This window comes from Tupaia chinensis, unplaced genomic scaffold, assembly GCF_000334495.1.
Source record: "Tupaia chinensis unplaced genomic scaffold, TupChi_1.0 Scaffold000126_2, whole genome shotgun sequence".
In the NCBI taxonomy this organism is placed as follows: domain Eukaryota; kingdom Metazoa; phylum Chordata; class Mammalia; order Scandentia; family Tupaiidae; genus Tupaia; species Tupaia belangeri.
In genome coordinates this window covers 1,226,932-1,241,412 of record NW_006159594.1, presented here as the reverse complement: position 1 = coordinate 1,241,412, position 14,481 = coordinate 1,226,932, and positions in this window count along the sequence as shown.

Here is a 14,481-nt window from a genome sequence, read left to right as displayed (position 1 = left end):
CATGCCTGACCGTGGTTCAAGTCCCGGACATGATGGCTTGCTTTCTCACTTCCCCCACCCCTCTCTTTCTCTGTCTGATCAAATTAAAAAATAATCATAACATGGGACCAGCAGTTAGCATAATGGCTATGTCCCTGGACTCCCATGTAGTCAACTGTGGTTTGAGTTCTGGACCCGGCAGCTTAAACTCACGCTGCGTACGTGTGTGTGCGTGCCCAAGATCCCGAGAAGAGAATGGAGGAGAAGGGGTTGCAGCGTGGCCATCCCCATTGGGGGAATTTCTCGCTTTCTGTTTCTCTGTCTCTTGTCTTTCTGGCAAGCGCATGCACCCTATAGCAAAAACCTTAAAAAAATAATAATTATAACCATAACATAACAAATGGAATTAAATAAATAAATCTTTTTTTTTAAAGGCAGGGAGGGGAGAAGAAAAAGATTCCGATACTATCATCTTATACTTAGTTAGCCAGGAAGAAAAAAGTGGTTGGTGAATATAGTAATCCACGTCTTCAGATGGAGAGGTCGTGAGGGGTCTTTCATAGAAACGAAGGGAGCAGGCCTCCTCCCCTGCTCCCCTGCACTGTGGCTACCTTCCTTCTGTACCTTCCCTTCCCCTCAGCCTTGCAGTCTTTGTATTTATTGATTGATGAGGGCTGTCAGCCAGGAACTGATCGAGGCTTGTTAATTGCATTTGTCAAATGCAAGGAAATTGGGAATTAGTGAGATCGGAGAAGGGAGTTTAGAAAACAAATGACTCTCATGCCTACAAAGATTCATTTTGCTGAAAAGTGTTTCAGGAGCCCCTGGAGTCAGGAAGCTGTTAGGTGAACCCAGACTTAGCCTACGGTTGAAAAAGGCAGCAGCCAGGCTATATCCTCTCTATGCAGGTCAGACCACTGGTAAATGGTTAGCCGTGTGAGCAGCACAGTGTAGTCCCCTCTCATTTAGGACACTGGGTTGCAGCTCTTAAAAAATTCTAACTTTTTGAAAACACAAGCTCTTGGGAGAAATTCCAGTATGTGAAAGAAATCAAATTAGAGGTTAAGGCAGAGTTGAGGGCTCTAGAGCTTCAACAGTAGAGTTTTCCCCTTCCAGCCACTTCTCTAAACATCCTTGTTTCCCTCACACACACACATACCCACTGAGGGTACTTTTTGGAACCTGAGGGAACACAGGGAAAACCACTGTCCTGGGAAATGGCCTCGAGTGTAGAATGAGAGTTGAAGGGGCTAGGTGGTATAGTGGTGGCACAGCGATGGCACAGCAGGAACCACTTGGGAAAGGTCCTGGGTTCGTGTCCCAGGACCTCCCCGAGCATGGTTATGTACATGCTCGTGATCCATGCCGGCTGAGATTGGGGGTAGATCACCACATGAGGACCTTGTTAGGGGTGCCACTTGCTCTCATGAATAAATTAATAGCTTTTAAAATGTTTGTTTTAGTTTTTGCTATAGGGTGCATCTGCTTGCCAGAGAGAGAGGGAAAGTGAGAAATCACCCCAGGGGGATAGCCACGCCACAATCCTTTTCCTTCATTCTCTTCTTGGGATTTTGGGCACGCACACACATGCACCCAGTCTGGCTTTCAAGCCTCTAGGTCTGGGACTTCAAACCATGGAGCTGGTCATGTGGGATCCAGTGCCTCAACCTCTATATCACCTGTGGACCCCATGACTAGCCTAGAAAAAATAATAATAATAATAAAAGGTTATGAGGGACCAGCAGTTGGCATAATGGTTATGTTGCTGGACTCCCACGTAGTCATCTGCAATTTGAGTCTCAGACCTGGTGGCTTAAGCTCATGCCGGGAGCATGTGTGTGCGTGCCCAAGATCCTGAGAGGAGAATGGAGGAGAAGGAATTGTGGCATGGCCATGCCCCCTGGGGGGTGATTTCTGTCTCTCTGTCTCTCTCTCTTTCTGGCAAGTGCACATGCCCTATAGCAAAAAGAAACTCTCAAAAAAAAAAAAGAAAGTCATGAAATTAGAATTGAAGATTACAATTCCAGTTCCTTCCATAACCCCAGAGAGCATATAGATCAGTCCATAAATAGAAAATTAAATCTAGAGGTGTGGAGAGAAGAGATGATCTTGAAACAGTACAAGCCGTTGCCCTTTCTGTCTCCTGCCTATTGACATAAAAACTTATTCTGCACAGGTGAAGGCTATTTTTTTATACTATATTTTTAAAAACAATGAAATAGGTGTGGGCAGGTGGCATGGTGGTTAAAGCACTGGACTCCCACATGGCTGACCATGGTTCAAGTCCCAGATCTGGTGGCTTGCTTTCTCACTTTTTTTTTTTTAATAATTACTTATTTAATTTTATTTATTCATTCATTTATTTTAATTTGACCAGAGAGAGAAACACACACACACACACACAGAGAAAGTGAGAAAACAAACCACCAGGTCTAGGACTTGAACCATGGTCTGCCATGTGGGAGTGTCCAGCACCTTAACCACCAGGCCACCTTCTGGTTCCTCTTTCTCACTTTCTCTCTCTGTCTCTCTCTGATCAAACTGGAAAATAATAAATAAGGTTAAATAAAATAAAATTTTTTTAAAAATCACAAAATATAAAACAGGACCAATCATAATGTATCTTAGAAATCCTTCTAAGAGTCTCAGTATCCAACAACCGTAAATGTCATTCCTTTTTCTCTTTGCTCAACTTGCAGGTCATTTAAGGATTATCGGAGATGACTCATGCTCTAGTTCTCAGACTCAAACTTGTTCTGCCAAATCCAAGACCCTGAATTTATCCAAATTGTAGAAACAAGCGGAGTCTTTATGTTTAGGGGAAATGCATACATAACCTACAGTCACATTCTGTTTTGGCATACCCCTACTTCTCTGCCTTCCTGGGCCTTGGATAAAAGACATTTAATGAGGACTAGCAGATGGCATAACGGCTACGTCGCTGGACTCCCATGACCATGGTTTGTCCCAGACCCAGCAGCTTAAAACTCATGCCGAGTGCTTGTGTGTGTGTGCCCAAAATCCTGAAAGGAGCACCGAGGAGAAGGGAGAACCAAGAGGGAATTGCGGCATGGCCATCCCCTCTGGGGGGTGAGTTCTCACTTTCTGTCTCTGCCGAGCGCACACTCCCTATAGCAAAAAATCTCTCTTTTTTTTTTTTTTTTTAAAAAGACATTAAATGAAAGAGATCAATCCATGGCAGGCTTTCTAAAAAGAAAATAGAGCCAAGGTAGAGGAACACCCCAGTCTCCAGGCCGGTGGCCTCCACCCTGTGTGTTTGTGATTTCTTGCTGCCGTCATGGTGGGGAGTTGGCTCTGCAGCAGTGCGGGCGTCTCCGCTGGCGTGGAGATGACGGATGCGGCACAGCATTGGAGAGATGCTGTTGAGTGGAGTGTACCAGTTCAGGGACTCCCATCAGATTCATTTCCCAGTACAGTCCTCTTGACAAAGGATGATGGAAAAGAAATTGCCTTAAATAGCTGGAAGATTAATTTCTCTCGGCAGTTCCCAGGCGTCCAAGGGACAGGGCTGTTTAAATGATGTCTGACAATTTCTCCTCCCTCCACAGATAGCTCAGTAACACCCAAATCAGGCTCCTCAGGGTAGGTGATGGGACTAATCTGATTAAATAGGGAGCAAACACTCCTAGAAGCCCTGCACTTTCTCTTGCATGCAGGGAGTGCTGTGGGGTTGAAGGCAGATGTGCCTACACCGTCTTCACCCCAGAGCAGGAGGGCTGAGGGGGGAGTAGCAGTGCACTGCAGGTGAGCAGAATGTTCATGAAGGAAGGTGAAAGGTAGGTGAGGACATGGGGGAGGAGGGAGGAAGGGCCCAGAGGAAGCAAATCAGAGACTGAAGCATAATAGTTACTGAATGTTCTCTCTTTAGGCAAAACCAGAAGGTCAGTGTCTCTTGATATCCTCCTCAGCTAGCAAATGAGAAAACTGTCAAAGCCGTTTGGGGAGTGGAAGGTCATATCTTTTGAGGGGAAATAAAACAACTGATTTATTCTGGTCCACGGAGTCTATGCGGTCTATCCAGGGAAGGAAGCGAGAGGTGGGATGATAGGGAGTAAGGTTGGGGAAAGAAGGTGGAGGGAAATTCTGAGGGGAGCGTGTCCCTGTGTGAGGAGTGAGGACGATTGGGTCAATGGAAACTCTATATGGCCAGATCTAATTCGGTGAGTACATTAGGTTTTCTCTTATTTTTGTTTGTTTTGTTAGAAGAGCTCCTGCCAGGGCCGGAACAGAAGATAAAGTACTTTGACCCTGACCAGCAGCCCTGACCACAAGACACCATCAGGTGGATTGTGATGTAAAACATGCATATACTGCAACCAAGCCTCTCATCTGTTTTGCATTTGTTTCTGTTTTTGTAAATTTGAGTTTCCCTTCAGGAAACTAGAACCATATTGGGAAAGCTTTAATTATAGCAGGCCAGAGGAAGAGTGTACACAGCAATCAGATCTGCCCTATCAGCAGCTGCTGCCGCCTCCTGCCTGACCCAGGCCGCCTCCACCCTCCTGCTCCAGGCAGCCGCTGTCCACACCCCTCCAGTGGTCCGCAGGCCTGGCCTCGGAGCCAACTTCTGGCTTCTAGGGGCTATGCCCCACAGACGCATTTCAGTAGAAACCATTGCTGAAATGTCCCCTTCGCAGTTGTTGGTGGGTCAGGCAGAAGAAATTCTACCCACGTCAGCTTCTTGGGTTTATTTAACTCAACTCATTTCTCCTGGAAGCGTTTGCCTCTGAGTTAGGTGCCAAACCTAACTTGGTATTTAACCCGTTGTAGTCTAGATTACGCTGTCACCAGGCCCTGAGTACCTGACCTAGTTTATTGGAAAGGAAATCGGATACCGTGGGTGGCTTTGAGCTCTGCCAGTGCCTCCCCCTGCTCCCCACTGCCCCCTGCATCTCAGGCTGCTCCTCCTCCCTTTGCCTCATTTCTCGTCTTCTCTCTGCTCTCTCATTTTGTAGAAGTTCCCTCTCCTTTCCTCCACAGCACTTAAACAAAAGCCAATCAATCAATAAACCAAATGCTGCTTATGGGCTTTAATGGAACAAGAAAAGGTTATCACTAGCTGCAGGGTACCCAAAAAGCTGGTATTACAGAGGAAAACACAGATGGAACGGGGGAAAGTGAGCGAGAGCGAACACGAGACAAATGACAGGAGCGGAAAAGTGACTCCCGAGAGCAAGCGTGAGACTGAGCAAGTGCAGAGGGAGCTGCGACCGTGGCAGAGAAGGATGGATGGAGATGTTGACGGCAGAGCTGGACTGTGAGTGAGGGGGAGACAGTGGGGAAGGAGACGCAGAAGGACAGTGACAGAGAGAGTGGGCAGAGACGGGGAGGAAGGAAGTGGCTCGGAGCTAATGCACAGTGAAACATGTCCCCCTGGAGACAGATAATGTCTCCAGCCACACATAATGAACACGTGCCTCTCTGTGCGCTGCCCCTGTACTGTCACAGTCACTTACATCCCGCAAGGATCTCTCCATGTCTACACCACTTATGCCAGGCTGGAAAGAAGGTTTGCACTCTCCCATAACCCCCTTCTCAAACGCAGCCCCGGCCAGCGACAGACAAGCAGAGATGGCTCTCCTAAAAGTACCAAGGTGAATGCGGTAGGATCACAGATGCGGGCACTGAAAGTTTTATGTTTGGTTCACTTAAGAGGCCCTCTCTCCCGTCACCTCCATTCCCCGCAGCCAGACACAGCACTCCCACGCGGACCCTGGCCGCTTTTTTCTGCGCATGCCCACAGTCGGGACCAAGGCTGTCCAGTCGGGGAGGGAAGCCACGAACTCCGGGGAAGACGGGAATAGCATGTGCTTCAGGAAGAAGGCAGTAAGTAGGTCCAAGTGGGAACGTGCAGCCCGAGGGGCGGAGGTTGAGCGGAACTACTGCAGCTCTCACCCGCTCAGGATAGCTGGGCGTGCTGAGCTTCCCATGCATAGAGCCTCGCACGACAGCAGGCCCCTTTTCACCGCAGCTTAATCCAGGCGACTCCGAAGCCAGAGTTTCTACTCCTAGCTTAGTCTTTAGAAAAGGGAGCACTGGGGGGACCAGCAGATGGAGTCATGGAGTCATGTCGCTGGACTCCCACATAGTCAACAGCAGTTCGATTCCCTGACCCAGCATGCTGGGTGTGCGTGCTCGCCCAAAATTCCAAGAAGACCAAGGGGAGAATGGAAAAGGGATTACAGTGTGGCCATCCGTCATGGGGGTTGATTTCTCACTTTCTGTCTCTCTGTCTCTCTCTGTCTCTCTGAGAGCGCACTTGCCCTATAGTAAAAACCTCTCTAAAAAAGGAAAGAGAGAAAAGGGAGCATTTGGAACCTGCATAACCCATTCAGCACAGGCCTGCATCTGCAGGTACCTTCCCCAAACTATGTATAAAGGTGTGTGGACCTGGAGTCAACCCAGTCCAAGTGGGGTCCTCCGCCCGGAAACAACAGTGTCCTGCGTCTCATTTAAACAGCCTTAGGCGTGCCCTATTTCACAGACCGCCTGTGGTTGCTTCAGTTAAAGTCTCACTATGTACTGTACTTTTGAGAACATGTGTGCACACACAAGAGGGAGAGAGAGAGAAGCACCCTTGACAGTGTCTTCTCATGTCACAATTCCCTTTCCCCAGCCCTCCAGTTGGCCAGGCTCTTAGGCATGCACGCACATAGGCAGCGTGTTACCCGGCTGGCCAGGGAGTCTGAACCCACGGTCAGTCATGTGGCTTCCAGCACTACAGCTGTTTTCCACCAACTGAGTCACTACGCTAAGCCTTCAGTTTTTTTATTAAAAAAAAAAATGTTGTCAGAGGGCATGCATGCTTGCTGCAGAGATACAGAGGAACAGAGATAGAAGGAAAATAAGAAAGTAACCCCATGGGACCTGGTCACATCACAATCCCTTTTCCATTTCTCCCTCCTTTTGTGGGATTTTGGACATGAACACAAGTGTCCAGGTGTTTCTCAAATCCAGCAAAGTAACTACTATGCCATCTGCTGGTCCCGTGACTCCTTATTTTTAATTTCAAGATTGTGCTTGCTGCCCTTAAACATCTTAACATACCGTGTAATGTGGATTTTGTGTTTATACAAATTTTACTTGTATGGTTTCATGTTAAACCTCAAATAAATGCTTCCTTATGTGAAAAAAATCTTAAAATACTGTGAAATATTAATTTTTAAAGTGAAGACAAATTAAAATTTATTTTTAGTTTTGCTGTAGGGTGCATGTGCTTGCTGGAGAGAGAGAGAGAAAGCACAAAAACACCCCAGGGGCACGACCACACCCAAATCCCTCTTCCTCCATTCTCCTCTTGGGACTTTGGGCACATATGCACACGTACTGGGTGTGATTTTCAAGTCACTGAGTCTGGAATTCAAAATGTGTAGTTAAAATTACTTGCTTTAATGATTTTCCTTAAAGAATTGTTTAATTTAATTAATTTATTTATTTTAATTTGACCAGAGAGGGACAGAGTGAGAGCGAGCGAGAGAGCTGGAAAGTGAGAGAGCAAGCCGCCAGTTCCAGCACTGGAACTATGGCCGGCCACATGGGAGTTCAGTGCCCTCAACTACCATGTCACCTGCTGGCCCTGCTTTAAGGCTTTTTTAAATGTTAGGCCACTTTCTATTTCTTCCTTTTTAGTGATTTTCAGAGCATGTTTGTGCTTGTCTGAGAGAGGCAGAGGAAGACAGGACCTCCCAGTGGAGCGTGGTCACACAGCAGTTCTTTCTTCATTTCTCCATCCTGTTGGGATTTGGGGCGTTTACACACATGCATCTGACACAGTTCTCAAGCCACTGAGGCTGGGACTCCACCTGTGTGGTTGGCCATAGCCAGACCCCTTAACCCTATGCTACAAGGTTCAGCCTGCCATCCCCTCATTCTAACGAAGACAGCTAGGTGCTGTTACAACCAGTGTGGCGCAATCCCACCCATTCCCAGCCCTGTTACCTTCTGTTCAAAGGCAGGTTGACTATCGTACAAAATATGTTCAGTTCCCGAAGAACTGAGCTCCAGGTGTAGCTTTGTAGCTTAGTCCCCATAGTCTATTTTACTTTGTTTTAGGTCATGGACAGAGGCTCTCTGGATGGCTGAGTGCTTAAGTGTGTTGCTCTTCACCAGGAAGGACTAACCCTTGGTGAAAGAAGGGAAGCTATATCATGAAGCCCCGTGCCTTAGAAAGATAGGCAAATCATTCTTTTGTGTGTTTTGGTTTCCTTCACAATCTAGAGTTATTGTCACTTATTTTTCTTGCGCCTATTTAAAAAAATGCTTTGACAGCCTAAGTGGTATTCATTTATGTGTACTTTGGAATTTTCTGAAGCATTATGGAGTACTAAAATAAATCAGGGAATCCTGGAGTCTGTGAGACCATTTCCTTGCCTCTTCAAATAGTGAAATCTAAATGTCGAAAGAAAACTGTTATCTGTTTTTTTGAATATTGAAATGTTTTAAAGTTTCAGAATGGAAGAGTAGTACCACAAATGTTCGTATACCCCATTCACTGTTACTGTTTTACATTTGCTTTATCATTTTATGTATGTATCTATTTATTTATTGTACTGAACCATTTGAAAGTAATGATAGGGGTCAGCAGGAGGCATGGTGGTTAAGGTGCTGGACTTCTTACATAGCCAACCATGGTTTGAGTCCCAGACCGGGTGGCATAGTTTCTCACTTTCTCTATCTCTATCTCTCTAGTAAGTGCATGTATCCTATAGCAAAATTAGGAAATAATAATAATGATGATTAAAATTGGGACCAGCAGATGGCATAATGGCTATGTCACTGGACTCCCATGTAGTTGACTGTGGTTCAAGTCCCAGACCCGGTGGCTTAAAACTCATGCCGGGCACATGTGTATGCATTCCCAAGAGGAGAATGGAGAAGGGATTGTGGCATGGCCATTCCTCCTGGTGGGTGATTTCTCGTTTTCTGTCTCTGTTTCTCTCTGTCTTTCTGGCGAGCATACGTGAAAAAAAAAAAAAAGAAGAAGAAGAAAGTTATAGAGCTCATAACACTTTACTGCTTAGTTTGTCTCCTGAGAACTTAGGTACTCTCTTATAAAACCATTTACCAGAGCCATCAGGTGGCATGGCGGTTAAGGTACTGGACTCCCTATGGCTGACCCTGGTTCAAGTCCCAGACCTAGCGGCTTGAAAATCACGCCAGACCCTTTTGTATGCATGTCCAAAATCCCAGGAGAATGAAGGAGAAGGAATTGTGGTGTGGCCAGCCACCCTAAGGGGAGAGTTCTCACTTTTCCTCTCACTGTCTTTCTCTCTCTCTAGTGAGTACACACACCTAAAAAAAATGACCAGGAAGCCAGACAGTGGCAGAGCAGTAAAACATAATCCTCTATGAGGCAGTCCCACGTGGGAAGGTTCCCAATTCAGGTCCAGAGAACTCCCCGAGTGCACCAGGCACACACGTACTCATGATCCAGGGCTGGCTGAGGCTGGGGATCGATTGTGGTATCAGGACCCTGTTGGAAATGCTTCTCTCTCTATTTCTTGCTCATGGAAAGAACAATAAACAAATAATTTTAAAAATTATTTTATTGAACTTTATTTATTTATTTATTTGTTTATTTTAATTTGACCAAAGAGAGACAGAGTGAGAGAGAAAGTGAGATTAGGTTAAGGTAAGGCTATTAGGGTGGCCCCTAATCTAATCTGACTGGCATCCTTATAAGAAGGGGGAATTTGGACAGATAGAGACACACGTACGGACAGAAGACCATGTCAAAATATAATGGGGGAGGACCAGCAGTTGGCGCAATGGCTATGTTGCTGGACTCCCATGTAGTTGACCACGGTTCAAGTCCCAGACCCGGTGGCTTAAATTCACACTGGGTACATGTGCGTTCCTGCCCAAAATCCTGAGAGGAGAATAAAAGAGAAGGGGTTGTGGCATGGCCATCCCCCCTGGGGGCGGGGGGGGATTTCTCCCTTTCTGTCTCTCTGTCTTTCTGGCGAGTGCCCACACCCTTTGGAAAAACCTCTCAAAAAAAAAAAAAAGAGATACAATGAGGGGCCAGTGCTTGGCATGGTGGTTAAGGTGCTGGATCCCACATGGTTTGAGTACTGTACCCAACAGCCTAAACCCTCAGCCAGTCAGCACATGTGCATGCGTGCCCAAAATCCCAAGAAGAGAATGAAAGAGAAGGGATTGCACTGTGGTCATCACCCTGAGGAGTGATTTTTCCCTTTCCCTCTCACTGTCTCTCTGTCTCTTTCTGGTGAGTACGTGCATTCCATGGCAAAAATCTAAACAAACAAACAAACAAAAAGATACAGTGAGAAGATAGCCTTCTGCAAGACAAGGCGAGAGGCCTCAGAAGAGACGTACCTGCTGACATCTTGCTCTTGGACTTCCAGCTGCCAGAGCTGGAGGACATAACTTCCTGTGTGTAACCCACCCAGCCTGTGGTGTTTTATTATGACAGCTCTAGCGAGCTGAGACAGTGATGCTCTGAGATCAGGTAGATATCCTGTTCCACAACCTTGCACGTCCCTGTATTAGTTTTTGCATTCGTGTTTACCAAATGGTAATTTGTCAGATTCTGTCATTTCTTCTACATATAATAACTGGCATCTAGCTATTCATCTTTCTTCTCTTTCTTCCCTCTCTCTCTTTTTCTGCATTTATTTGTCTTTATTTTTTCTTATGTTATTGCATTTTCATTTTTAATTTTTTTGACATTTACTGTTTTTTTTACTGGTCTTTAAGAAATACATCTCCTGTGTTTATATAATTTATTTTGCTTTTTTTTTTTGGAGAGGTTTTTGCTATAGAGCGCGTGCGCTCACTAGAAAGACACAGAGAGACAGAGAGACAGAAAGCGAGAAATCACCCCCCAGGGGGGATGGCCATGCCGCAATCCCTTCTCCTCCATTCTCCTCTCAGGATCTTGGGCACGCACACGCACGCACCCGGCATGAGTTTAAGCCACCGGGTCCAGGACTCGAACCGCAGTTGACTACATGGGAGTCCAACGACATAGCCATTACGCTAACTGCTGGTCCCTTCTTTTGCATTTAATATTGGTCAGATTCACAACATTTTCCTGTAAAATTTAATCTACCCTTACTCCTGCTAATAGCATAAACTTCTTTTTTTTTTTTTGGAGAGGTTTTTGCTATAGGGCATGTACGCTCACCAGACAGACAGAGAGAGACAGAGAGTCAGAAAGCGAGAAATCACCCCCCAGAGGGGATGGCCACGCCGCAACCCCTTCTCTTCCATTCTCCTCTCAGGATCTTGGGCACGTAAACATACATGCCCGGCGTGAGTTTAAGCCACCGGGTCCGGGACTCAAACCACGGCCGACTACATAGGAGTCCAGCGACATAGCCATTACACTAACTGGTGGTCCCAATAGCATAAACTTCATCCTTTCAGTCCTGTTCTCTGCTACCTGCCTGTCTTCCTTTTATCTTTTCCTGTGCATTGTCATCCACCTTTCTGTAACTTCTCTCATCTGTCCGAAGCTCGGGCCTCATGCTTTCCAATGTTCCTGAGGACATATTCTCAACTGGCTCTAGATTTCCTTCCACTCCTGTTCTAAAATGCTCTTGTGTTAATGAATGACTGTCAGAAACAGCTTCCCAGCCTTGCTCTAGGGAAAGTTACATTTCACTGTATGGGGAGGCCCCTTTGGGATCTCACTGAACAGAAACAGCTTAAAATAAAAGATCTGCTGATTCAAAGCCAAATAAGCAGCTTTTCCTCAATCGACAAGTCATCTGTAAAGTTTAACATTTGAAATCTCAAATGTTTTAGATTAGAAAATTGTAACTTTTTTGGTGAAAAAAGTGCAATTTCTCTCTTGCCTCATTACCTAATAGCACAAAAGGGCTCTACTGAAATTTTCTGCCCCAAGATTCTCCTGTGACCATAGGGGAAAAAGAACTTAAAAAAGCGGGACCAGCAGTTAGGGTAATGGCTATGTTGCTGGACTCCCATGTAATTGACCGCAGTTTGAGTCCCGGACCCGGCGGCTTGAACTCACGCCAGGTGCGCATGCGTGCCCAAGATCCCGAGAGGAGAATGGAGGAGAAGGGATTGTGGCATGGCCATCCCCCCTGGGGGGTGATTTCTCACTTTCTGTCTCTCTGTCTCTCTGTCTGGCGAGCGCACGCGCCCTATAGCGAAAACCTCTCAAAAAAAAAAAAAAAAAGAACTTAAAAAAGTAATGGATTTTCCAACTTAACTCTGATCTTTGTAGAAATGAACTCATAATTAAAAATACATCCCAACAGACTTTGTGAACATCCCATTGGTCATCAGAATAAAGACAGCTGGTCTTTCAGGGGCCCAGAACAAGAGAGCAAAAGAGGGCAGCAGCAAGAGGAGCGGCTTTCAATTTAGGCAGTAACTAATAAATGATCCAGAGCTCAAGTTCTGGATCCAGCACACCTGGATTTGCGTTTCGACTCTGCTGTTGTTCAGTGACCTTGAGGGAAGTTACCATCCCTCTTAAGTCTGCCTTACCATTAGTAAAAGTAAATAATAGTTGTCTTGTAGAAGTGATCAAACAAAATGCACAATGCCTGGCACCAAGTAAACCCTCCATAATTGTAGAGTATAAGTATTTTAGGGCCGGCAGGTGGTGTGGTGGTTAAGGGTGTTGGGCTCCCACACGGCCAACTGTGGTCGAGTCGTGGACCTGATGGCTTGCTTTCTCACTCCCCCCCCCCCCTCTTTCCCCCCCCCATTCTCACTGTCTCCCTCTGGTCAAATTAAATAAATAAATAAAGTTAAATAAAATAATTCTTAAACAAACAAACAAAAAAGAGTGAAGAGGATCAACAAGATGGGGATTTCTTTTCTTTTTTTTTGGGGGGGGAGGATTTTTTTTTCTGCTATAGGGCATGTGCACTCGCCAGACAGACAGAGACAGAGAGAAGACAGGAAGTGAGAAATCACCCCCCAGGGGGGATGGCCACGCACCCACATGCACCCGGCGTGAGTTTTAAGCCACCTAGTCCGGGACGCGAACCGCGATTGACGACGTGGGAGTCCAGTGACATAGCCATTACGCTAACTGCTGGTCCCAAGATGGGGATTTCTGAAAAAAAAATTTTTTTTGTGAAGAGACAGAAGGTGACGAGGTGGTTAAGGAGGCAGACTCCCGCAACAGACTGTGGTTCAGGTCCTGGACCTGGTGGCTTGCTTTCTCACTTCCCCTCACTCTCTCTCTCTCTATCTCAGTCTCTCTCTGGTGAGTATATGTGCCCTGTAGCAAATTTTAAAATAATGATTGGGGCCAGCAGATGATGTAGTCCCACCTGCCATCCCCTTTATCATTTTTTTTTTTTCTAGTTTGCGACAAGGCTCCTGTGCTTACCAGAGAGAGACAGAGACAGAGAGAAAAGAGAGAATATGGGGCCAACAGGTGCCAAGGTGGTTAAGGGCACTAAACTCCCACATGGCCAACCATGATTTGAGTCCTGGATCTGGTGCCTTCCTTTCCGACTTTCACTCTCTTTCTCTCTCTCTCAATCTGTCCCTTTTTGTTCAAATTAAAATAAATAAATAAAAGTGAAATAAAATAATTCTTTTTTTTGGGGGGAGAGGTTTTTGCTATAGGGCGCATGCATTCACCAGAAAGACAGAGAGAGATAGAGAGACAGAAAGCGAGAAATCACCCCCATGGGGGATGGCACACATGCACATGCGACTAGTATGAGTTTAAGCCACTGGGTCTGGGACTTGAACCGCAGTTGATTACATGGGAGTCCAGTGACATAATCATTATGCCAACTGCTGGTCCTGAAATAAAATAATTCTTAGAGAGAGAGAGAATGCAATCCACCAGGTCCAGGACTTGAATTACAGTCAGCCTATGGTCTACAGGGTATGTGCACTTGCCGTAGAGAAAGAGAGAAAATGAGAAAGCACCTCCACTCGCCATAGGGAATGGTATTAAGCACACACATAATACATTTCTGGCCTGCATATTTCTCAAGCTCTTAAGCTACCAGGTCTGGGACTTGAATCATGCAGTTGGCCATGTGGGATCTAAGTGTCTTATCCACCAGGCCACTGGCTGCCCTGATGATGATAATAATAATAATAATAATAATAATAATAGGTTTTATTTTTTTAGAGAGGTTTTTGCTATAGGGCGTGCGCACTCACCAGAAAGACAGAGACAGACAGAGACAGAAAGCGAGAAATCACCCCCCCAGGGAGGTCGGCCACGCCACAATTCCTTCTCCCCCATTCTCCTCTCGGGATCTTGGGCTTGCGTGCATAGATGCCCAGCATGAGTTTAAACCACCAGGTCTGAGACTTGAACTACGGTCGACTACATGGGAGCCCAGCAACATAGACATTATGCTAACTGCTGGTACCAATAATAATAGTTTTTTAAATTTAACTTTATTTATTTATTTTAATTTGACCAGGGAGAGACAGAGTGAGTGAGAGAGAGAGAGAGTGAGAAAGCAAGCTGCTAGGTCAGGTACTCAAACCTCAGCTGGCCAT